At 46.2% G+C, this 25,652-nt stretch overlaps 1 protein-coding gene and 1 long non-coding RNA gene across 3 annotated transcripts in view; one reads left to right on the forward strand and one right to left on the reverse strand.

The window, feature by feature from the left end:
* Positions 1 to 14,028, reverse strand: part of FOXN2 (forkhead box N2) — a 47,905-nt gene extending 33,877 nt beyond the window's left edge. Inside the window, exon 1 of the mRNA XM_082217777.1 lies at positions 13,843 to 14,028. The gene's annotated coding sequence lies outside the window, so the exon portion shown is untranslated. The remainder of the gene's footprint in view (positions 1 to 13,842) is intronic.
* LOC309529703 overlaps positions 1 to 25,345 on the forward strand; it is a 151,744-nt gene extending 126,399 nt beyond the window's left edge. Inside the window, exons 3-5 of one of the 2 annotated variants that reach the window (XR_014218338.1) lie at positions 6,500 to 6,564; positions 23,730 to 23,856; positions 25,075 to 25,345. This is a non-coding gene — a long non-coding RNA (uncharacterized lncRNA). The remainder of the gene's footprint in view (positions 1 to 6,499; positions 6,565 to 23,729; positions 23,857 to 25,074) is intronic. The other variant, XR_014218339.1, reaches the window with a different exon arrangement.
* The last annotated feature ends 307 nt before the right edge of the window (positions 25,346 to 25,652 follow it).

The raw sequence follows: 25,652 nt of genomic DNA on the forward strand, positions 1-25,652 counted from the left end.
TGCAGCACCTAGAAGCATCTTTTACCAACTGTGGCTGGTACATCAATGATGGCCATTCCTGGATCGATATCACATGTCCACAGTGTCAAGATAAGACTGCTGTGATGCACTGTGTGTTGGGCTTCACCTAGGCTGTTTGGGAGTCGCAACTGGTGCAGCGTGCTGCTTACTGGTCCACCCTATCGCCCCTCCTGAAGGAGCTTCCCCGGTTGCCAATTTGCTACTGAGCCAAGTTTAAGGTTCTGCGGTTGACTTATAAAGTCCTCCCACAGAGATCTGGCAGGCACCCTGAGCATGGCGGATCCACCGGTAATATAAAAAGTTTCTGCTTATCCAGACAGCTGTAGATTGTGCATTGCATTTACTCTCAGTTTACTGGGTGAATTTTGCGACTTTCCCCCTGTATATTTTAATTTGGTTTTTAATGTAATATTGTTTTACTCATGTGGTGCATTGCGCTTAGGTACTCCACCACAATAGCAGCATCTAGAAATCATTTTATAAATCAATCAACTGTGTATGCCCAGCTTTGCAACTTGTATTTCAGCATCAGGTAGTGGATATATATATATGGCCTCGACCTCGGCCCAATATACCTGAAGGAGCATCTTCACCCCCATCGTTCTGCCCGGACACTGAGGTCCAGCACCAAGAGCCTTCTAGAGGTTCCCTCACTGCAAGCAGTAAAGCTACAGGGAACCAGGCAGAGGGCCTTCTCGGTAGTGGCGCCCGCCCTGTGGAACGCCCTCCCATCAGATGTCAAAGAGAAAAACAACTACCTGACATTTAGAAGACATCTGAAGGCAGCCCTGTTCAGGGAAGTTTTTAACGTGTGACATTTTAATGTATTTTTAATCTTCGTTGCAAGCCACCCAGAGTGGCTGGGAAAACCCAGCCAGATGGGCAGGGTACCAATAAATAAATTAATTATTATTATTATTATTATTATTATTATTATTATTATTATTAATACACACACACATACGCAAACACACACACACACAGAGACAGAGAGAGAGAGAGAGAGAGAGGTACCTCTAGTTGCAGACTTAATCCGTTTCGGGGTGCCGTCTGCACCCCAAAAAGTCTGCAACTAGAGCACCTCTTCCACACATGTGCAGGTACGATCAAGCATTTCTGCACATGTGTGAAGCGCGCAGATCGCTTCTGTGCATGCTTGGGCAGCGAACTTCCGGGTTTGCCACGTTTTGTAAGCTGAAAGTCTGTAAGAAGAGTGGAATGCAACACAAGGTATGACTGTATATATATGTAGCACATGTATGTTTACATACGTCCATGCTTCATTGTATTCCACCAGTACTTCCCCCAGAATTAAAACACAATTGCAAAACTACTCTGGGGATTCCAGAGTGGAAGTGTGAGGATGCTGTTAAGAGCATTAGCAAACTGACATCCTTCACATCTGGTTTTTCTCTAGTTCAAATCAGCCACAATGGAAACATGCAAACCTGTTTTTCTTCACAACTCCCTCCGAGGAAGGGGGGGGGAAGGTACACTTTTACCCAACACAGTGTGTTGGCTTGGATTGTGAGGATACCTCCAAGTTAGCTTCAGACTGGCACACTTCCCCCTCCAATGTAGCCATGAAGAGGAGGTTGGAAACTTTTGGTTCCTTTTTAGATTAACTACAGCCTGCCATGCCACCTGAACCTGACAACCTGTGATTAATCTTAAGTATGGTTTGTTGAAACAAGCCAAACTATAGTTTAGGAAGTTGCCTTTGTTTCAACTAACTGTACTTAAACTTAATCGGTTTAGGGTTGGACGTCAAACTGTGGTTCATCCGAAACAGAAGCAGAATTTTTCTATCTTGTCCTCATGTCTGTGCCAGAAGGAGAGGAGGGAGAGTTCAAGTCTGGGGTTCACTTTGGCTTGCTCTTGCAACACTAAACCATGGTTTAATGCCAGTATAAATCAGGCTACTGAGAACACTGTCCTACAATACACACTGGATATTGAAGACAGTACTCACACCAAATTAAAGGGCAGATTATGCCAAAGTAAAACAAACACTACTATGGCAATGAGGGAGTTTATATTATGAACAGATATGCATAGGGTTGCTCTGCAGATTACACGTTCAGCTTACTATTGGTCTAAAAATGGAAGCAAGACTTAAGCCTAATTCCTTTCTTTTGATAGATACTGTTACGATGGAAGGGGCGCTTTATCCACACTGTGTGCTAGACCTCTCCATAAAAGAGCACATCTATCGCATAATTAGAGCGCAAATAGGAGCAACCGAACACAGGCACCAACAATGCTTCTATTAATTAATCTGCCTTTATCCCCTTAAGCATTATTGTTCTCAAGCATTTTCCTAAGGGAAACCAACTGGATTTTCCCATTGTTGAGAACCATCTGTCTGCTACTACCTCCGGCAGGGTGGTTGAACGAGTGAAGCCACCCTGGATTGCCATGGTTTTCGGGAGAGGGGGGCTTTTTTGGGAGGGAGGGATGGTGGGCGAGTCTGGCTTATGCAGCTCAATATCTAATAGGAAATCATCTGTGTTGCAATCCGTACATTTGCAAACCTGCTCACCGGTTGGAAAGCCGCAAAGGGGGTGGAGGACTTGGGAATTGGCAATGCCTGTAGCAGGGATCAACTTTTTAATTTAGCCACCTGGGCAAACTCCATATAGAATTGCCATTCATTGTCTGTGCATGCTTCAAGCTCGGAGCTGTACAAAGAGATCCTTTCTGTCCCTGCGCCTTATCTCTAATTCCAACCACACTTTCATGTTCAAACTGCAAGGGCACATGTAGATGGACACTCGGATAGTCACAGCAGCTTCCCACACGCTGTGGAACATACATCCCTACAAAGTCGTCAACCTGGTGCCCAGAAATCTCCAGTCGCAATCGGAACCGCGCCAGTAGCAAAACGTGCCCGGCGCCCAGGGAATTTTGAACACTGGGGATAACTTGGGTATCATTTTCTTAAATGCTCCGTTAAAAAACAAGAAGAAGAAGTTTGGCAGAGAGAAGCCTAGTCCCAGAAACAAGAACCCTCTCAGCCTTTCCAGGGGCAGGGAAATTTCTATATGGAAGTGCAGCCCCCAAATTTCCTACTTATTTCTCCGAAAGCATAGATACATCTACACCTTTTGGAAGACTGCAAGGTTTTTCTATATGGAGAAAGGTTCAGCTGACAGAAGGCTGGGGTTTTTGATATTTACGTTTTTAATCTAGATGTTAATAGAACTGTAAATATATATTTGTGCTTGTTAATCTGTTACTACTGCGCCCTCCGGGCCATCCATAACTGGGTGAGCTCCAAATGCAAATAAAAATAAGCAGCAGAAGCCAGGCTTATTTTAGCCAGGCTATTCCTGTTTACATGGGCTCCTTTAACATTTTACTCAGGTGGATTTGCATAAGTAAAGAAACAGAGGCTTCACACCTTCCCTGAGAAGCCAGGTTAGGATTACAATGAAGGGCACCACTGCCACCATAGCTGAAATGGTTCTGCATGAGTGTGTTTGTTTTCTTAATTTACTGCTGCAGGAAATGGCTACTTGAAGAGCTGAAGTCCACTATATTTAACACGCTGGAATGAGGGGTGGGGAGAGAGCAAGCCATGGCGCAGAGCATTCCGACATTATTTCTGGAGATATATTTTTCATAACAATAATTGAGATTTCTTACCTGCCTCTCCTCCCACCATGGATTTCTCAGACAGGTGACAACCATTTGGAACACATGTTTTAAAATGTTAAAGCAGGTTGTGATCAAGAGAATAGGGTGGGTCTTAAGATGTATCTATCTCAGGTGCCCAAGGTCAGAGGAAGAAGAGGGGTACCTTCCGCCGTATGATGCATACAAAGAATATGCCAAACGATGCCACAGAGGCCTGCTTTCTGCCTGCTACCTCCCAAATTTCTGAAGGCAACAGATCTACCAAAAGGAACCACTCTGATGAGTTTAACATCCAAGAAGGCCTGAGGAAAGGAGGTGGCATTTCATATTTGGGACCTAAGTCGTTTTAGGGCTTTAAGCGCTATTTAAACAGCTACAGCAGTAGCTTCCTACAACTCGTATCTATCCAGCCCCTGGAATTTAAAAACATCTGCTTTAATCTGTTTATTTAAAAAAATAATTAAAACAACAATAAGGCAACAGCAGATTTTAAAGCGTTTCAAATAGCTGCTTTAAACTGTTTTTTACGGATAGTTTTGTCATTCAAGCCTTTTTTTGTAAGATGCTTTGAGAGGTTTTAAAAAATAAAATAAGTGGTGTAAATAAATTTTATGAATCAGTAGGAAGTCAAAGTTCCAATCTGGTCAATTCTCCCCCACACCCTTTTTAGTATACTGTTGTTTTAAAAAATATGCATTGATTTATTAAATAAATTTGCAAATACCATCAAAAGAAAAGGCAAATTCACAGCACACCAGTGTCTTTTGATAGCCACAACATGTGTAACAACTTTTATTCCTCCTTAACTCCTGTTCCTGCATCAATTTTATCAAATTCGTAATTCCTAAAAGGGAATATTTACCGTTATCGTTTTTTAAAAAGAATTCTCAAAACCATTTTAGTCCACTCAGCATACCAACTCCAATAACAGAGTTAGAACACAGCCACTGTTGCTAGTAGCCACTGACAGCTGTATCTCCCATGAGTCTGAACAAACCCCACCCAAAATTCGCTCCAGAGCCCAAACAGGTTACAGGTTACCAAGTCAGGAAACATGGCAGAGCTGTAGAGCACATGGCTCGGAAGAAGCTAAGATGTTGACCCATCACTTGACATCGGCATCCCAAGGCTTACGACTGAGCAAGCAAGCGCTCTTCCAAGTGGACTGAGCCTGTGAAGATAGTTCGAACCAGCTCACTGTCAGATTTATCCCACTGAGCCTCCTGCACTAGCAGGGGCCGGTACCACATTGACCAGCTGAGACATGATGCCTGGGCAAGGCACTTGGCCCTTTCCACGAGTCCTGATTGCTTCCCAATCCACCAGGCCCCACTGTAGGGTTGGTGTCTTCTGACAATGGCCACTTCCCGCTCCCTTGGACCCCTTCCTGGGTCAAACTCCTCCAGTGCTTTCTCTTTCCACATCTGACCACTCTCACCAAGTCCGTCTCCACGGGGCTCATGACAATGAGATCTAGTATAATAATGAAAGGGGGGGAAACCGCTCTATTGTCTTTCTTGCATAATTCTTGCACAAGTCCCCTCTTCCTTGCTTTCCCCCTAAACTAGGAAGTCCCATACACGGCAAATTTTGTTGCTCTAGCCCCCTATCAAAATATATTGTCGCCCCCACAAAGTGTTTTAAGCAGGCATAGGCAAACTTGGCCCTCCAGATGTTTTGGGACTACAATCCCCATCATCCCTGACCACTGGTCCTGTTAGCTAGGGATGATGGGAGTTGTAGTCCCAAAACATCTGGAAGGCCAAGTTTGCCTATGCCTGGTTGTAAGAGCCTACATTTTTTTCTAATTCTTCCTCCTTTTCATATTCAGTGACAAGGGCATTCCTGGGTGTATGAAGAGCATGAAACTGAAGTATTATTGAATAATCCCTTAATGAGACAAAAGCTACTATTACAGGGATGTGGGGCCTTCGGGGCTGCTGAACTTCAACTCACATCCACTCTGTTAGCCAAGCTGGTTGTGGCAGCTGGAAATTGGACTCCAAAACCCGCTAGAGGGACACAAGTTTCCCCAGCCCCTGTTCAACACAAGCCCCATGATGCAAAAGAGCAGCGTTCGAAATTAGCCAGGCGCATTTTGCACCTGGCTATCGGCCATTTGTGGCCAAGTGAAGAGCCAGGGTGATGCCTGATATCTCCACCATATGGTGGTGCATGCCTGGGGATCCTTGGATCTTGATTGTTTTCACACAAAAATACCACATCCTGTAGAATTATATCAATTATATTTCATCTGCACAATCAGAATGAATTTCAGGAACCACAAAGTCGTATTGAAAAAGACGACTTTCGAACTAGACTTTTCGTTTTGGCGACTGCAATCCTGATTTAATGAGCCATTTGTCGCTTAGCTTATACAGTGGTACCTCGGGTTAAGTACTTAATTCGTTCTGGAGGTCCGTTCTTAACCTAAAACTGTTCTTAACCTGAAGCACCACTTTAGCTAATGGGGCCTCCTGCTGCCGCTGCGCCGCCATAGCACAATTTCTGTTCTCATCCTGAAGCAAAGTTCTTAACCTGAAGCACTATTTCTGGGTTAGCAGAGTCTGTAACCTGAAGCGTATGTAACCTGAGGGACCACTGTATATCTGAGTTTCTAACACCGCAAAATTGGTTGAAGTGCTGTCCTGAGAAAACTGGACAGTCTCCCCCAAATACTAAAAAAAAAAAAAGATGCTATCATTTAGAGACTCGGAAGCACTTTTTTATCCCAGTCCAACCAATATATTGACCCTTTATAACCTCATGTAACAGTTCTGCCTGCGGCCTAGAATGAAAACACCATCATTTTGCCAGTAAAATGCTATTACCCCTGCAGGGAAAGATAAGGTTGGCTGTGGAAAGGCAGAAGATCCTATCAAGGTGCTCAACACAACAATGTAAGTAGACCAGAATAATATAATTCACATGCACTGAGGAAGCTGCCTGCGAGTTTACCTTTTCTGTCTAGACTGAGCGGCAAGATCAGACAACATGAAGCTGAGAGAAAAGGAATTCTGACGCAAGGTCACATGGTAAGACTTCTGGTATAGCACTTCCCATGCTCTGAATTCTAGCTGCTTTAAAAAAAGGATATCCTGTACAAGTCATTTTTGCCACAAGATACACACAGCTAGTTTTGCATTGCGACAATACAGCTATTCCTGCTCCTCATTTCAGACATTTTATATACCGTATATACTCGTGTATAAGCCAACTTTTTCAGCACATTTTTAATAGGGGGAGAGAGAAGCCCCCTCTGCCGTGGGCACTCCGGCCCACCAGGAGGTTTGTGGTGTGGTGAACTGGCTTATACTTGAGTCAATAAGTTTCCCCAGTTTTTTGTGGTAAAATCAGGTGCCTCGGCTTATATTCAGGTCGGCTTATACTCAAGTATATACGGTACTTAAGATAAAACAAGAGAAAGAGTTTGTAAAGTTATGGAACAATGAAAAAAAGATGCCTGAAGGTGGTTCGCCATAATGGCTTTTGCCAGGCAACACATATTTCACGGACACAGCTATCAGTCACAACTTGCGACCCACACTTGCCCAAAGTCCTGAAGGCCCAAATATCGAATTGCCTTTGGGGAAGAGAGAGATGACAATACAGAAGGCAAGCCTGCTCCCATTTATCTGGGAGCAAGTCTCATTTAATTCAAAGGGGTCTACTTCTGAGAAGACATGTCTAGAACTGCATGGTAAATAGGCGAAAACCCAGCACTGTGACCCTTGCTTGCCCCTCATGGGTTTTGCATCAACTACATGGAACCTGACTGAAGCTCACGGATCACAGTTTGGGACCCTGTGGAATAGAGGACAGGAGGAACAACGCTTTGCTAGAACCAGGTCTGCATGCGCCTATCTGAGCCACGAAATCATTTCTGCCATTTGTTTGCTGTTTGCTGCCTATTCTGTACCATAAACTAATTGATGGCTACAATGGAGAAGCTGACTTTGCGTTTGTATCTCAACCTGCATGCGCGGACATTATCTTTGCTCCCTATTGGTTCCCAACTCACTCCGCAAGATCACAACCAAGATGGACACTTTCTTGACCAGGAAGGAAAAGGGAAATATCCCCTCTTGCACTTGCTGGCAGGGATCATGGCCACTTTTACAAAGGGGGAATCCTCACTTGGAGACCACTTGGTGGAGACTCACATCTTCTATTTGCGGGTGGGAATGAAATCGAGAGCTCGTTAAAAGCACATCTTCTCTCTTGTGGTGGGCAGGACTGGAAGTCAAGAAGGTGTCAGAAGCTTAACAAGGTGCCTTTAAACTTTTGTGAATACAGTACTGGCTTCTCCGCTAGGAAGAGGTGGGGGCGAGAGATATCGGCTATTAATTCCCCCCCTCCCCAGTTTCTACCCACCCATTTAAATAAGCTAACCCGTAGCATATAGACAGATGTGATCTGGCTGACAAAGTCCACTTGGATGCTCGAAAAGCTTTCAACGGAGTAAGGTAAAGGTAAAGGGACCCCTGACCATTAGGTCCAGTCGTGGCCGATTCTGGGGTTGCGGCGCTCATCTCACTTTATTGGCTGAGGGAGCCGGCATACAGCTTTTGGGGCATGTGGCCAGCATGACTAAGCCACTTCTGGCGAACCAGAGCAGCACACGGAAACGCCGTTTACCTTCCCGCCAGAGTGGTACCTATTTATCTACTTGCACTTTGACTTGCTTTCGAACTGCTAGGTGGGCAGGAGCTGGGTCCGAACAATGGGAGCTCACCCCATTCCGGGGATTCGAACTGCCGACCTTCTGATCAGCAAGCCCTAGGCTCTGTGGTTTAACCCACAGCGCCACCCACATCCCAGAACAGAGTACCTCACCAGAAACACCCGAGGAAGAGTCACGGGATAAGAAGAGAGGTCCTAGTGTATCAAGAACTAGTTATATAGCCAAAATAAAAAAATTCCTTCCAGTAGCACCTTAAAGACCAACTAAGTTAGTTCTTGGTATGAGCTTTCGTGTGCATGCACACTTCTTCGGATACCACTATCTGAAGAAGTGTGCATGCACACGAAAGCTCATACCAAGAACTAACTTAGTTGGTCTTTAAGGTGCTACTGGAAGGAATTTTTTTATTTTGACTATGGCAGACCAACACGGCTACCTATCTGTAACTGGTTATATAGCAAGAGAGTAGGAATAAACGGACAGCTCTCCTGATGGAAGGATGTAGAAAGTTAGGGTTGCTATATTCCCAAAAGCGAAAATCCGGTCAAAGTTGAGTTGTTGATTATTATTATTATTTGTTTTAGTTTTGTTGAAAGTTGTCGCCCCTTTTTTTGAATGATTTAAAATATATATATTAACACACACACCCCTTGAAATACGTCTGGGTTTCCCCAGACATTTTGCCAATTTGCCAAAAATCCGCCCAGACGCCATTTTCCTGCCCAATTCCCAGACATATGGCAGCCCTAAGAAAGTCCTCCAATAATCAGTACTGGGACCTATGCTTGGCAACTTGTTCATAAACCATCTAGAGTTAGGCGCGAGCAATGAGGTGGCCAAGTTTGTTGATATGAGTTGATAGAGAACAAAAAGAGATTGGGAAGAGCTCAAAAGGCATCTCTCCAAACTGAGTGAACGAGCAACAAAATGGTGAATGCAATTCAATGTAAAGAAGTGTAAAGTGATGCGTGTCCGGCGGGGGGGGGGGACATCTTAATTTCACATATACACTCATGGGGTTATGAACTGGCAGTGGCTGATCAAAAAATGGGACCTTGGGTTCATAGAGAACAGCTTGATGAAAATGTCACCCAATGCACTAGGGATCATTAGGAAAGGAAAATAAAACCACTGTTACCATAATGCTATTATTACACAAATCTATGGCAGAACTGCATTTGGAGTACAGTGTACAGTTCTGGTCGCCTCACCTCAAAAAGGAGTTGGAAAGGCTGAGAAAAGGCAAGCAAAAGAGTCAAGGGACAGCAGCCTCTTGAGTTCAAGGGAAAGACGAGTAAGAGGAGCCAGGATGGAAGCGTAGAAAATTGTGTGGCACTAAGAAAGTGGTGTAGTGGTTAAGAGCGTTAGTCTCGTAATCTGGGGAACCGGGTTCGCGTCCCCGCTCCTCCACATGCAGCTGCTGGGTGACCTTGGGCCAGTCACACTTCTCTGAAGTCTCTCAGCCCCACTCACCTCACAGAGTGTTTGTTGTGGGGGAGGAAGGGAAAGGAGAATGTGAGCCGCTTTGAGACTCCTTAAAAGGGAGTGAAAGGCGGGATATCAAATCCAAACTCTTCTTCTCTTCTTCCAAACTCTGGATAGAGAAAATATCTTCTCCCACTCTCATAACACTAGGAAGTCATGGACATCCAAAGAAGCTGGGAGATTCAGGACAGGTACAGTGGTGCCCCGCAAGACGAATGCCTCGCAAGACGGAAAACTCGCTAGACGAAAGAGCTTTCCGTTTTGGAGGTGCTTCGCAAAACGAATCTCCTATGGGCTTGCTTCGCAAGACGACAATGTCTTGTGAGTTCCTGCGGGGGTTTTTTTCCTCCTCCCCTTTTTCTAAGCCTCTAAGCCGCTTATCAGCTGATCCGATAAGCTGATAAGCCGCTAAAAGCGCTAATCCGTCAATGGGCTTGCTTCGCAAGACGAAAAAACCGCTAGACGAAGAGAATCACAGAACGGATTCTTTTCGTCTTGCGAGGCACCACTGTAATAGAATTGGATGGCTTTAAAAGAGGATTCTGGTGGAAAGGGCTATCAGTGTCTACCAGCCACAGTGTCTATGCTCTGCTTCTGTGGTCAGAGGCAGCATGTTTCTGAATTCCAGGTGAAGGAAAGTGCTCCTGTCCTTGGGTCCTGCGTGTGGGTTTCCTCCAGGCATCTGGTTGGCCACTGTGAGAACAGGATGCTGGACTAACTAGGTGGGACGTTGGCCTGATCCAGCAGGTACTTCTTATGTTGTTAAGAAATTTAAATTAAAAAAATATATATCAGCATCATGCACCATGGGCATGAGGCAGTTCAGAACGGATTTTGCATCCCAGCGATTTCACTGGAGAGCTTTAGCGTCTTGAACTCTCCCCTACTGAATCCAAACTCTTTCTACCGAAATCAGTGGGAACTGAAGGAGCTTCATTTCAGTTGCAACCCTAAACACACATTTACCTGGGAGTCAGGTCCCACAGAACTTAGAATAATACAGCGGTACCTCGGGTTACATACGCTTCAGGTTACAGACTCCGCTAACCCAGAAATAGTGCTTCAGGTTAAGAACTTTGCTTCAGGGTGAGAACAGAAATCGTGCTCCGGCGGCGTGGCAGCAGCAGGAGGCCCCATTAGCTAAAGTGGTGCTTCGGGTGAAGAACAGTTTCAGGTTAAGAACGGACCTCCAGAACGAATTAAGTACTTAACCCGAGGTACCACTGTAGAACTGTAGAGTTGGAAGAGACCCCAAGGCCAAGACAGCCCCTCGATCATCTGGGTTGTCCTCCTGGTTGTTCAAAACAACTGGAAGAGACCAGGTGGAGAAAGGCTGACCTCTCGAAACACTACCCCTAAGAACAAATTCCCTTATTGGCAAAGGGCAAAAAAGTAATTTTTTACCTGAGCATGACTCCGCAGAAAATAAACAGAGAAAGGAAATATTTAAAAAGGCCACTTGTTGCCCTTGTAATACATTAGAACAAAACAAAGCACCACCACAAATGCATTTCACGTTTCCTACAGGGTTTGCTCACTACCCTCCCATTTATTAAAATATCTCAGCCACTTTCCCGTGGGTGTATGACCCTCAAAGCAGCTTACAACCATCCAACCAAAAGGTGCAATTAGCCACAGCCGAAAAACAACAACAAACACCACCAAGATATAATTTGTAACGTTAACAAATACCTTAAAAAAAAAAAAACACCACACATGTCCACCGAAGTTAAAAACCCAGTGGGAGGAGCAACAGAACCAGCACCCTCAAAGCAATGCAACTTATTCTCATTTGCAGGAAGCATCGCACAGGATTTCTGCAAACCAGGAGTTCCCAAGTGCACATTTAGGGCTGTTAACTAAGGGAAAGAAAAAAAGAGAAGAGTGCTGATTGTTGCCTCCCTAACCTTTTCACAGAGCGTGCATATGGGGGGGGGGGGTTGACACATACTGAAGTGTGTTTAAAATTCTCTGCGCGCTGTCCCCCTATTCTCTCTATGCCTGCATATATTTAGACGTTGAGGGGGGGCGGGGAGTGTACTCCCAATTGTGCCAGTTACAGAACGGGAGGAGGAGGGGGAGGTTAATGTTATTTAGTGCGGCTTGATCGATCCCATACAAAAGGGTCCAAGTTTTTGTCAGTGGATGGTGGGGTTCCCCCCCCCCCTTTTTCTCCGTTGGCTTGAATCTCTTGCGCTTGCATTCAGCGTCCGGAGAGTTTGCATTTTCTAAGCAGGAGCGGGGGGGGGGGGAAGAGATGGGAGGCAGGACTAAAGCGCAGAGGGGGGCACCTTTTCTTACGCTCGCATGGAAGAGGAGGAGGAGGGGGCGGCGTTGCAGACTTTGCGCCGGGCTTTGTGCCGGGCTGCTAACGCGCAGCCACCCACACGCTCGCGGAGCCGCCCGGGTGACCCCGTGGCCGCCTTTCCCCGGCGAGAGGCTTTGCCAGCCACGTGGCTGTCACAATCCTGAACCAAAATGGGGGAGGCTGGAGGAGGGAGGGACGGAGCAAGCCGGGAGAAAAGTCTCTTTCTCTCTCTTTTCTAAGGGGTTATGGGGGGAGAAGGAAAGAATTCACTTAGTTGCATTTTGAAAAACTTCCAAAGCAGGTGAACTTTTTTTGTGCGCACGCGGGATGTCTTGTTCCCTTCCAACTTCGTGACGACGGAAAGAAAGAGCGAGCCAGTCACTCTCACCCGGAAGCGGGGAAGATTTATTAAAAGAATACGGACAGCAAATGGGCACACAAACGTCTTAGCAAAAGCCCAAGCGCGCACGCATCGTATTTTTTTTTTTTGGGGGGGGGGCTGGTTGGAACCGCACAAGCAGCGCTTGAGGATGAGGCGAAAAGGCGCGTGCACAACGGCAAAGCTACCTGGTTAAAGGGGGGGGGTGTCTAGGCAAGAGTCTAGGGCAGGAAGAGGGACAAAGGTCAGAGGAAAGGGGGGACTGGTGGGGGAGGAGATCGGAGCCCCTCCAGTGAAACGCCACCCTCGCCTGCCTGCCCCAGATGCCACCTTCGTCTCTCCACCGCCCAAGGGAGCCCGGACCACTTCATTGAAGGAGGAGCACATTATATCAGAACACACAGCTCTAAAGTGGTCAGTAGGTAGGTTAAAAAATAAATAAATCAGATTTGGGTCCTATTAAGTCCACCTATCTCTCGAGGGGCGTATTTAGAGACTCAGGTCCGACAGAGAGAGAGCTTTGGCTGCATCCAACCTTCTTGTTCCATTCACTCGTCCCAACGCCCCACAGAAACAGGTCAGACACAGATCTGGCAGTCAAGCCTTTTATACATTCATACACACGACTGGCTTGGGCAGAAACCCTTTCTCACCACCCACAAGAAAATCTCTCGTTCTCCTCTCCAATCTCTTCTCCAGTTTCGAGCATTTATCTTCCCTTCTCCAAGTCACACACCCCTGACTCCGGAACACGAATGTCTATTCACACACACACACACACACACACACACACCAACTTGCAGGCACAACCCTCAAGAAAGACACGCGTACCCCAGTTCTGACACCAACTCAAACCTCCTCACCTTTCCTCTGATCTCCAGCCGCCCTAGATCCCAACCTCGCCATATATCTTGAAGCCAAAGGGAACTCAGCTGGAGGCGCGCGCGCACACATATACCCACAATATATTTGTGTGTGTGTGTGTGTGTGTACACACAATACACACAGAGCACAATTTAAGCCTCCGCGCTGCACAGACACACACCAGACGTCAAGGGAGGGAGAGAATGAAAATAGAAATACACCAGCAAAACACAACTGGAAGTAGACGCTGCTGAAATCGGGAGGGGAAGACAAGTGAGAATTAAAAAGCCAGAAGTAGAAAAAGAAAAAGAAATCGGAAGGTGGGGGGGAGGAAAAACCCAGGGGTTGGAAAGAATAAATTTAAGAAGAGAGGAGTATGTATCTCTTAGCCACCCCCCAGCTCCCCACCCCACCCGCATCCCTCGACCCCAGATAGTTAATAAAGGAGAGGTTCCGACTCACTGTACGCATGAAGCTCGCGCAAAGGGGGAGGGGGCAGCAATATGGCAGCGAGGGGGGGGGAAATGTGTCAGGAACCAGCAGCTGCTGCTGCTGCCGCCGCCGCTGCCTCTGGCTTCCCTTGCCCTGCGCAGCAGCAGCAGCGGCGACGCCGCCCCCTCCCTCGCCGTCTCCCCATAGCAACAAGGCGCCCCGGCCGCCGACGGCTCCTCCTCTCGCTCCGCCCGCCCGCCTGCACAGCCTCCGGGCGCGCAACCGGCCCCCTTTTCCCCCTCCCCTCGCGGCGGTGGCGCCGCCCCCTCGGCGAAGCGGCCGAGTCCATTGCAAGCGGAAGGGGTGGGCCGGCGCGAAGTTAGGGGGGGTGGGGTGTTCGGAGGGGAGGGGTCGTCGCTGGTGCGCGCGGGGCGCATGGCACGCGGGAGCTGGCTGCAAAAAAAGGGGGTGGGGAGGAAGGGTTTGGTTTTTTTTAGATCTTAGAAGTTCCCGCGCGCTGGCTTGACTCATAATAATAGTAATAATAATAATTTATTATTTATACCCCGCCCATCTGGCTGGGTTTCCCCAGCCACTCTGGGCGGCTTCCAACAAAACACTAAAATACAATAACCTACTAAACATTAAAAGCTTCCCTAAACAGGGCTGCCTTCAGATGTCTTCTAAAAGTTTGGTAGTTATTTTTCTCTTTGGCATCTGGTGGAAGGGCGTTCCACAGGGCAAGTGCCACCACCGAGAAGGCCCTTTGCCTGGTTCCCTGTAATTTGGCGGCGCTGGACCTCAGTGTCCGTGCAGAACTCTTCCCCGCAGGTCGGAAGTTGGCGGCCAAATAGGTTAAAGGGATGGCGGTCGCCCATGGAGTCTGCCCCGGCATCGGAGGAGCATGTGGCTGGCGGGCTGGGTGGCACAAAGGATGGATACGGTGCCAGGTTCAAATGCGGAGATGGTTGCAGAACTGTAGAGTTGGATGGGTCATCTAGTCCAACCCCCTGCAAAATCCAATCTTTTGCCCTACTTGGGGCTCGAACCCACGACCCTTGAGATGAAGAATCTCATCCTGTACTGACTGACTGTACTCACCATTTAAATTTACGACGACACTTTCTGAATGGTTTCTAGGTGCTCTGCATCCAGACGGCCTGCGTGCTTGCTTAGAAGCAGATTGCATTCCGCCCATAGCCTAGGTGAGGGTGCATGGGGTTGCAGACATAGGACAAGCCGTATAATTTCCCCCAAAGTTCTGTTCATGAAATGGGTGGTAGACAGATGGCTGGCTGGAACCCACCCAGGGTGACAAAGCATCATTTATTTCTACTTTTAAAAATAAACAAATTATAGTTTTGCAGACCAGGCTAGCATAGCATATACATTGGTACCTCGGGTTACATACGCTTCAGGTTACAGACTCCGCTAACCCAGAAATAGTACCTCGGGTTAAGAGCTTTGCTTCAGGATGAGAACAGAAATCGTGCTCCGGCGGCGCGGCGGCAGCAGGAGGCCCCATTAGCTTAAGTGGTGCTTCAGGTTAAGAACAGTTTCAGGTTAAGAACGGACCTCTGGAACGAATTAAGTACTTGACCCGAGGTACCACTGCACATAGTTATGATGCTCGTGTTACTGTATTATTTTTACTTTTTAAATTATGTAATTGCCGCAGCAGGCGCAGCAACCGTCCGGCAGCTTGACCTCACCCACAAAGGTGCACTCTCATAATCTCCCGAGACAGACAGATGCCAGCCTTTTTCACAATAAATTCATGCTTATTTTGATAATAGAATTTTAAAGTTGGAAGGGGCCACATGGGTCATCTAGTCCAACCCTCTGCAATGCAGGAATATTTTGCCCAGCGTGGGATTCAAAACACACAACCCCAAGATCTCATGCTGTGCCGACTGTGCTAGTATAAGGGCAGCAGAAGCAAGCTCCATTTTATTCCTGGAGTCGTGGTGGTGCTATGATTTAAGAGAGTTTAAAATGTGAAATCGGGAGTGCTCACATTATTTCCTTTTTATATGTATGTAGAAAATCTGGGTTGCCAACCTTGTTTAATAATAATAATAATATCTAACAAAGCAGGAACGTATAAGCCGCTATAAACTGTTGAATGGGGTGAGCCCTGTAAGTCCATTAATTGCTAGGTCTAAAATTAGCTACATCCCTGCAAGACTTGATAACCACCGTTGCTTCTTTAATTCAAAGGTATGTTGTTTTTGTTTCTCTTAGACATCTCACAAGAAGAATTTTATCAGATGAACCCTCAGGTAACCTGCAGTGATATATCACTGGTACCATGTGCCCAAATATACGGCACACGCATTTCTTACACAGATGGGAAAAGGAGAAACGCCATCAGGTTCCATCCTCATAAACTCTCAGATCAGAATCTCCACCACTTGCATAAAATATGCCCTGAAAGGATGGGGGCCAACTCCTGTTAACCATCCTAGGAATGGAAGAGACAAGCCAGATCAGACCAAGTGCCCATCTAGTCCAGACTCCTGTTTTCTCCAGTGAACAACTAGATGTCTCTGGGAAGGCCACAAGCATGCTAAAGTTGCAGGTGCACTCCTAAATATTTGCTCAGAAGTACGGCCTTCTGATCTCAGTGGGACTTATTTCCATATAAATGTGTTTACAGTGGCAGCCAAAGAATCTGCAGTGGCATCCTAAAAGACCGTCAAATTGGGTTATGGCATGAACTTTTCATGGCTGAAAAGAGATGTTTATCGTGTGCATCAAGTAGTCTCCTAAACTGATGGATTTAAATCCACACAGATAACAGAGAGAAGGTATCGTATGTCCAAGGGAACACCAGAAATAGCGGGCGTACCACCAGAGCTTAATTTGAGATTCAGTGGTACCTCAGTTTACGAACTTAATCTGTTCCGGAAGTCCGCTCTTAAACCGAAACCCTTCTTAAACCGAGGCTCGCTTTCCCTAATGAGGCCTCCCGCCGCCGGTGCCCTTCCACCATTTGGATTCCATTCTTAGACCAAGGCAAAGTTCTCAAACCAGGACACTATTTCCGGTTTTGCAGAGTTTGTAAACCGAATCGTTCTTAAACCGGACTGTTCTTAAACTGAGGTACCACTGTACTTGGATATTTTATTAGCTATGAGTGACTGGTCGTGTTTACGGTGGCAGGGTATTACTGCGCTAAGTACCTCGGTGATCTGAACAATCTCAGCAGGCCTTAGTGTGTTGGCAATAGTATGCAATCATTGTTATAGCTTCAGTAAAAATAAGATTTTGAAAGTGAGGCCCAAGTGATAAAACCAGGTTCCAGACAAGTTTGACTTACAATTCATACTCAAGATGGCCCAGGGAGCATTGGTGTCAGCGCACTTTTTGCACCTAGAAACTACATCCAGGAGGGTGCACATGAGAGAAAACAACAACCACAACTGGGTTTTGCTATGTTTTTTCAGTTGGACGTCTTGCCAAAGAAGTACACCACTGTTTTACTTTTTATAAAGCATCTTGTCTCTTGTGTGGTGGCAAATCTGGCTCCAAATTCATATCCACGTGTGTATGTTACTTTTGGAGAGCTGCAGGAGGTCTTATGGCTTCATTATTAATAATAGAATATGTCACTTTATCGTGAAAGAAACACACTGGGTAATATTCAGTATTAGTCATATGCACAGTAGATCCACTGAAATCAGTGGATTATGTACCTATTTTTCGCTCTGTAGGACGCACCCGACCATAGGACGCACCTTGTTTTAGAGGGGGAGAACAAGAAAAAAAATATCTCCCTCTCTGCTCAGCGACCCTTCAGTGAAGCAGCAGGAGAAACGGAGCCCCTTCCATTTCTCCTCCCGCTTGGCTGAAGGGGCGCTGCGTAGCTCTCCCTCTCTGCTGAAGCCAGGAGAGTCTTGCTCTTCCGGCTTCAGCAAAAGGAACCCGCTGTGCTCCAAAGGCTTCAGGCGGCTATCCCATCTCGCTCTCCAGGCTTCAGCAAAAGCAATGGGTAGCCTTCGGAGCGCGGAGGGAGCGTTCCCTCTGCACTTCAGAGGCTTCGCGTTGCTATCGCTGAAGCCAAGGAGCCTGCATTCGCTCCATAGGATGCACACACATTTCCCCTTAATTTTTTGGAGGGGGAAAACTGCGTCCTATAGAGCGAAAAATACGGTAAGTTATTTTGATTTCAAAGGATCTACTCCTACGTACGTCTAATATTTGATATAACCCTTTACGTTTAAAAAGCTGTAAACCATAACGTCTACCCCCGATTATATGGGCCTGGGAAAGTCATGAAATAATGGATGTCTTTCATAGACTTTTGAAATGTACTTAAGAATGCCTTAAGAATGTTTAAACCTGGGTCATAATTTTTAAATTGGAATAACAGATCTGTAGACTTCACCTGCAGGAACACAGGTGACTTATCTGCAGTGTTGGTGTTGCTTAGATTTTATTTCCTGAATTTTAAGTAAATTAACCATGATTTTATGGATCAAGGACAGTGACAAAAACCCCATAAGGTTTCTGTTTGTAAAGCCCGACTGCTCAGCTGTTTGTTTTGCGTTGTCCCACATCTTGTATCCTGATAGTTTTAGCTTTATAATCTCCTCTGGCCAAGAACTTTGGTATTTGTTCAGCTCAGTGTTCTGTGTGCTGTGTTTACACTGAAGAGTCCTGCTGCATGATACGGGATTTGGGGGATAGGATTCACATCTAAACATGGCAGCAATTTGGTACAGTCAGTCTAGTCAGGAAGAAACAGCTCTGATAAGTAATCTTGCCCAATATGTTGTCTAGAGCAGTGTTCCCCAACCTTGGGCCTCCAGCTGTTTTTGGACTACAATTCCCATCATCCTTGACCACTGGTCTTGCTAGCGATGGATGATGGGAGTTGTAGTCCAAAAACAGCTGGAGGTCCAAGGTTGGGGAACACTGGTCTAGAGTGTAAAAGATAGGGGGAGGCTCTTCCCCAATCAATCAAATTGTGCCTGAACTGTATTTTTAACTTTATCACAAGGCTTGGGAACCAGTGGCTCTTCAGACCTTGTTGGATTATGTGAGTCAACAGTGTGATGCAGCAGCAAAAAAAGGTTAATGCTGTATCAACAGAAGTATACAGGCCAGATCTGGGGTCAGCAACCTGCGGCCCATAGGGGCTGTTTAACCAGCCCACGGACCCCCGCCGCCCGCTTTGTCGGCTCTTGTGCACCGCGCTAAACCAGCGTGGAGCAGAGCAGGGAACGCCTTTCGCGATGCTGGCCGGCTTCCCATTGGCTGCAGGAAGCTCCTGCAGCCAATGGGAAGCTGCGCACGCCTCCTCTGCGCCGAAAATAGTGTGTGTGCACACGCACTCCAGCCCACCATGGCATCTGCGGGACCGTGAACCGGCCCAAGCCACAGGAACTTTGCCAACCCCTAGTCCAGATCAAGGGAGGTTGTTGTTGTTGTTGTTGTTTAGTCGTGTCCGACTCTTCGTAACCCCATGGACCAGAGCACGCCAGGCACTCCTGTCCTCCATTGCCTCCCGCAGCTTAGTCAAACTCATGCTGGTAGCTTCAAGAACACTGTCCAACCATCTCGTCCTCTGCCGTCCCCTTCTCCTTGTGCCCTCCATCTTTCCCAACATCAGGGTCTTTTCCAGGGAGTCTTCTCATGAGGTAGCCAAAGTATTGGAGCTTCAGGATCTGTCCTTCCAGTGAGCACTCAGGGCTGATTTCCTTCAGAATGGAGAGGTTTGATCTTCTTGCAGTCCATGGGACTCTCAAGAGTCTCCTCCACCACCAGAATTCAAAAGCATCAATTCTTCAGCGATCAGCCGTCTTTATGGTCCAGCTCTCACTTCCATACATCACTACTGGGAAAACCATAGCTTTAACTATACAGACCTTTGTTGGCAAGGTGATGTCTCTGATCAGACCACACCTGGAATATTACATCCAGTTCTGGGCACCACAGTTTAAGGAGGATATTGACAGGCTGCATTGTGGCAGAGGAGGGTGATCAAGATGATCAAGGGTCTGGAAACCAGGCCTTATGAGGAATGGTTGAGGAAGATGGGCAGTGCATTTCCCCCCCCCTCTTTTTTTAGGAAAAAAGGTGCTGGTACTCACCATGAAGTTGTTATAGTAAGTGCCACATATTTAAGATTTGGGGGGGAAGTGATGGTACGGCATAACCTTGAGTACACACACACACACACACCCCGGGGAAATAGCACTGGAGTTGGGTATGCTTAGCTTGGAAAAGAGGAGACTGAGAGGAGCGACGATAGCCATCTTCAAATATCTCAAGGGCTGTCCCATGGAAGAGGGAGCAAGCTTGTTTTCTCCTGCTCCAGAGGCTAGGACCAATGGATTCAAGTTACAGGAAAGGAGATTCCGAGTCAAAAGAACTTTCTGATGGTAAGAGTTGTTCGACAGTGGAACGGACTCCCTTGGGAGGTTGTGGAGTCTCCTTCCTTGGAGGTTTTTAAGCAGAGGTTGGCTGGCCATCTGTCACGGATGCTTCTGTTGAGATTCCATGCGTTGCAGGGGGTTGGACTAGATGACCCCTGGGGTCCCTTCCAACTTACTATTCTGCGATTCTATGATCCATTATCCGGAGGGCAACACATTCCCTGTCCCTTAATGAGATACTACACAGGCAACTGATTTAGGGAAGTTTTTAATGTTTAATGCTGTATTGTGTTTTTAATACAGTCATACCTCATGTTATGTTTGCTTCAGGTTGCGCGTTTTCAGGTTGCATCCCACGGTGACCCAGAAGTACCAGAAAGTGTTACTTCTGGGTTTCGCCGCTCACGCATGTGCAGACGCGCAAAATGACGTCATGCGCAGAGACGGTGAATCGTGGCACGTTCAGATGCAGGTTGCGTTCTGCTCATGTTGCGAATGGGCCTCCGGAACGGATCCCGTTCGCAACCACTGTACAGTGGTACCTCAGGTTAAGAACTTAATTTGTTCTGGAGGTCCGTTCTTGACCTGAAACTATTCTTAACCTGAGGTACCACTTTAGCTAATGGGGCCTCCCACTGCCACCGCGCCACCGCCACGCAATTTCTGTTCTCATCCTGAAGCAAAGTTCTTAACCTGAAGTACTATTTCTGAGACCAACTAACTTAGTTGGTCTCTAGGGTGCTACTGGAAGGAATTTTTTTATTTTTACTATTTCTGGGTTAGCGGAGTCTGTAACCTGAAGCGTCTGTAACCCAAGGTACCGCTGTACTCGATTGGGAGCCACCCACAGTGGCTGGGGAAACCCAGGCAGATGGGCGGGGTATAAATAAAAAATTATTATTATTATTATTATTATTATTATTATTATTATTATTATTATTATTGGAGAGAAGACCTGTCAGAGATTCGGAGGGCTGAGCTGGAAACCTTATGGTGCTAGGTCCAATTAGATGTGACATGAATTGTGTGATTGCCACTAACAAGCCTAGTTTTTAAAATTTAACTAGCAGCCTTGGATTGGGACCATGGTGCGTAGGGAGAGGTCACCTCCACACGCACACCACAGATGTTCCCAGATGTTGATCAGGGGTCACATCTGTTAGAAGACTGGGAAGGGCAGACAGGCCTGGTATCAGCGCCCATCACCTCCTAGGCAGCTACAAGTTGTCACAGCTCTTTGGCAAGGCTCACTTTGCCGATACCTTTCCTTGACCTCAGCTGTGGACTAACCAAGTGACCGGAAGCCATGTTGATTTCCCTGGACCTGAAATTGTGCTGAAATGGCCGTCACCTCTGCCAGGTAAACCTGTAGTCAAGGCCCCAGCAAATTATTTTTATTATGTATGTTGTGTTTTTATATTGTGGGTTTTTTTATGCTGTAACTGCCCAGAGACCTGTGAGTATAGAGTGGTATACAAATTTAATAAATAGAATTTTTTAAAAAATAAAAATAAAGAGAGCACCTCAAGATTTGACTTGCTTATTATTCTGTATCTCTCAAGTTGCTCAAAGTGCCACAAGTGGCTCTCCACCTCGATATGATACGATAATCTTTATTGTCATTGTCCCATACAGAGCGAACTTAAAAAAAAAAAAAAATTCAGGGGAAAGTGCGAACGAAATTGAAAAAGTCTACATCAGACATACAGAAACCAACAAGCCTGCTATCCCAGCTTGGTTAACCCCCTAAAAACTCGGATACCCCATAATTAAATACAACATACTCCCATAGAGACTACCTTACACTGCGTTTAAAACCAAAATCGCATTTGGATAGAACTCTCGAACTTTCCCTCACAACAACAGTGTGTAGGCACAAGGGGTGGTATTCGACTAATCTTTACTCAGAACAGATCCATTGAAGTTAATGGACTGCCTGTGGTCATTTTCATTCATTTCCATGGGTCTGCTTTTGAACAGCACCCTAAGAGACCATTGACTGGCCCAACATGGTCAAATGCAGTGAGCTTTGTGGCTGAGTAAGGATTTGAACCCTGATCTCCCAGGTATGACTCTCTAACCACTATGACACACTCTCTAGGGTCTGCTCTCTACTTATGTGGAGCACAGGTTGGGGACCAGTAGACTTGGCCAGCAGCCCTCATGAACGGAAACACTTCCCCAGAATCCAGTGCTCTGGTTCCACTGCAAACCCGCAGGGCTTCCTCTCGTTGCTGTGGAAAGGGTTCCCTGGAAGCTGGTTTCTATAGCAACTGCAGCTAGAACCTGCACAGGCCAGGACATTTTCAGCAAGGCCAAGGCAGTTGTTTTTGCTGAGCCCAAACAGGAAAGGTGGGCTCGTGACAGGAGAGGCAGCCTGCTCTGCGGTCTCCCCGGCTGAATTACCCAGATAGGCTTTGTTTTGAAGAGGGTATAGAGATCCTTCAGGTTTAATTGCCAATAAATCAGCATGACCTCCCCTCCCCGCCACCTTTTAGAAACACTGATCTTTTCAGCCGGAGAATGGAGAGCAATTTTTACAGTGTGTGCAAACTGTCTACGGTAAGATAACAGAAATGGCACACGCTGTTTGCTCCATTAAAGGCGACCGCTAGATAATGAAGGACTCCATTAAAAGCATGTCCTATTTGTTTTCTGGTTATGTTCATATTGTATTACTGTGTGCCTCTGCTGCGCTTTAAACAATCGTGCTCCGAGTCTGATGACTTGGTATTTTATCAGTTGTTGAGAAATTATTTGATTGCGCTTTCAAGATACCTGTCTTCTAGAGAGAAAAAAAGGGCGTCCCGTTTCAAAGCTGATGGGTGTGTAAGTAATTTTCTGCCAGAGGAAAAATGCACAAAAATTATTGTGGTTTTTTTTAACACGGCAGTAGTATGGTGAGATTATATGAGAGAGTTCTAGCTACAGCAGGTGATGGAGAATAGAAACCAGTTTTCTCTCTCATTTTGGGGGGTCATGCCGCTATTGTAAGATCGCAGACTCCCTGCAGTTCCTCCTGTGTCTGAAAATAGTGTATAATGGACAGGTAATGAGCATCTTCTCCTCTGCAAGACTCTCATTATTTAGGGTTGCAATGACTGGTTCAAGGTGGTCTAAAATCACAAAACCATCAGGAGCAGGATCTGCTTAGTTATTAATTTAACATATTGCACACCCCAAAGTCGTCCCAAAGCACCCCGAAGGAAGCATACAAACATAATAAATAACAAACTGACTTAAATCAATTATAAAAATGTGCAAAACGAAACGGCAGCGTGAAAAAGAAAAAAAAACACCCTGGCACATGAGAAATATTATTTATATATAGCAGTAGGCTATTAACTTGCCACAAAGGCCTGCAAAAACATGTATTTCATTGCTAAGCAACAGCTGAGCCAGGTGCCAAATGAGGGCGAGGCCTCAGGTGTAGACATGAGCACACAGATTTACAGAGGTGTGAGGAGGTGGTCCTTCAGATGGGCTGGTCCTAGATAATTTAGAGCCCACATGTTTTGTATATCTTGAGGGCAGCCTCCCGATTTATGATTGCATCAGAGTTGCTAACTGCATTGCAAAAATCCTGCTACTTGGTGGAAACCACTGGGGGCCCAAACCTGACAGATTCTGGCAGAGCAACATGGAAGAATTCATCAGACAAGTAGGTGCAATCATGATCTCCACACGCTATATCATCACTAACTCCCCCCCCCCCACTCCAGCCTTCAGCCAGGCTGCCTTCTTCAGCTTATCAGAGGCTGCTTATACACCAGGCATCCCCAAACTCGGCCCTCCATATGTTTTGGGACTACAGTTCCCATCATCCCTGACCACTGGTCCTGTTAGCTAGGGATGATGGAAGTTGTAGTCCCAAAACATCTGGAGGGCTGAGTTTGACGATGCCTGTTATACACTGTAACTTTAAAGCACATTCTTTCAAAGAATTCTGGGCACTGTAATTTACCACACACAGTCAGTGACCATTCACAGCAACCCTTAACAAACTACAGCGCCCAGAATTCTTTGGGGAGAAAAATGTGCTTCAACTGTGATTTAAATGTATAATTTGTTCCTCGGCAGAGTCTCCAGGCACCCATGGGTTGGAATGCCACCCCCCAGCACTTGGAGACTTCATTTAAACCAGGGATGTGGAGTTTGTGACCATCCATACGATAGACAACAGGTCCCATCATCCCTGACCATTGTCTATAATGGCTGTGGCTGATGGGATTTGGAGTCTAACAACATCTGATTTCTCCTTTAGTTGTTTTAATTTTCTGCATTAATGTGCATTATATTCTATTCCTCTTATTACCATATTGTACTTTTCTGTTCCTTCCTATTCTGTTAGCCACTCTAGGAGCATGCATTTATAGTCAAGGTGTGGGATATAAATTATGCAACTCAATAAATACACAGCAGGATACGAACTATCATGTTAGCGGCTGAAGCTGAAGGAATAAGGTGAAGCTGAAGCTGAAGGTGTGCATTTTTCAGGAAGGTACCCAAAGCGAGAAAAACAGATATTGGCCTTTAATTGTTTGTGGATCTTTCTTGGAGAATCCAGAATCAGGTTTCTCAAACTGTAGAACTTCCTGGTCCAGTTCTCGAATCCTTTGAAAATGGAGGTCAGAGTGGCTGGGAGGCCTAGTCATATATGCATTAACCCACATCCCTGCGCAATGTCCTGGAGACTATGTCTCTGTGGAAGCCACTGGTGCATCAAGCAGTGCCATGATGGCGCTGTGCCATCATAGTGCAACTAACTTACCTGTGGGGGGGGCGGAGATGCTTGCAGCATTGCGCAACTCCCATGTGCTTCCGATTGATGTCATAAACTGGCCTTCGCAAAATAGCATGGGGTGTTTCTTTGGCACAGGAAACACAAAAACTTGAGAAGTGTACAAATGAAAGAACGGCGACATGACGACACAGCGCAACTAACTTGCGCTCAGGCAGGGGGAATTGGAGATGGAATAATGGAATGGGCACAGTAGAAGTGTGAAGCCAAGAACATGGGAATATTAGGAATTCATTGCAGATGTGATAAAATGAAAAAGTTAGGCTTGCCATATTTCAAAAAGTGAAAATGCAGACACGAGTTGTTGAGTTTTTCTTAGTTGTTTACTTTTTTAAAAAATCTCAAGTTTTTGGGCTATTTTTAAGGAAATTCAACAAAATCTATACTTCTGACATGGCTTGCCATATTTCCAGATTTTCCTGGACAAGTGTTTGCCGCCTAGGTGTTGTTCCTGGTGGCCGAATCCCGGCTATGTTCAGGAAATTCTGGACGAATGGCAACCCTAGATAAAGTAAGATTATGTATACTTGGTCCACTGCAAATCTGCTTCAAATGTGCTATTTATATGCCATAAAACAGCAGCCTGGAAGGGCCCCAGGTTGTCTACAAAAAGAAACAGTTCTTGCATGCCAGCTGCTGGTATAACAGTTCCTGGT

This window comes from Podarcis vaucheri, assembly GCF_965113315.1.
Source record: "Podarcis vaucheri genome assembly, chromosome: 3".
Lineage (NCBI taxonomy): Eukaryota > Metazoa > Chordata > Lepidosauria > Squamata > Lacertidae > Podarcis > Podarcis vaucheri.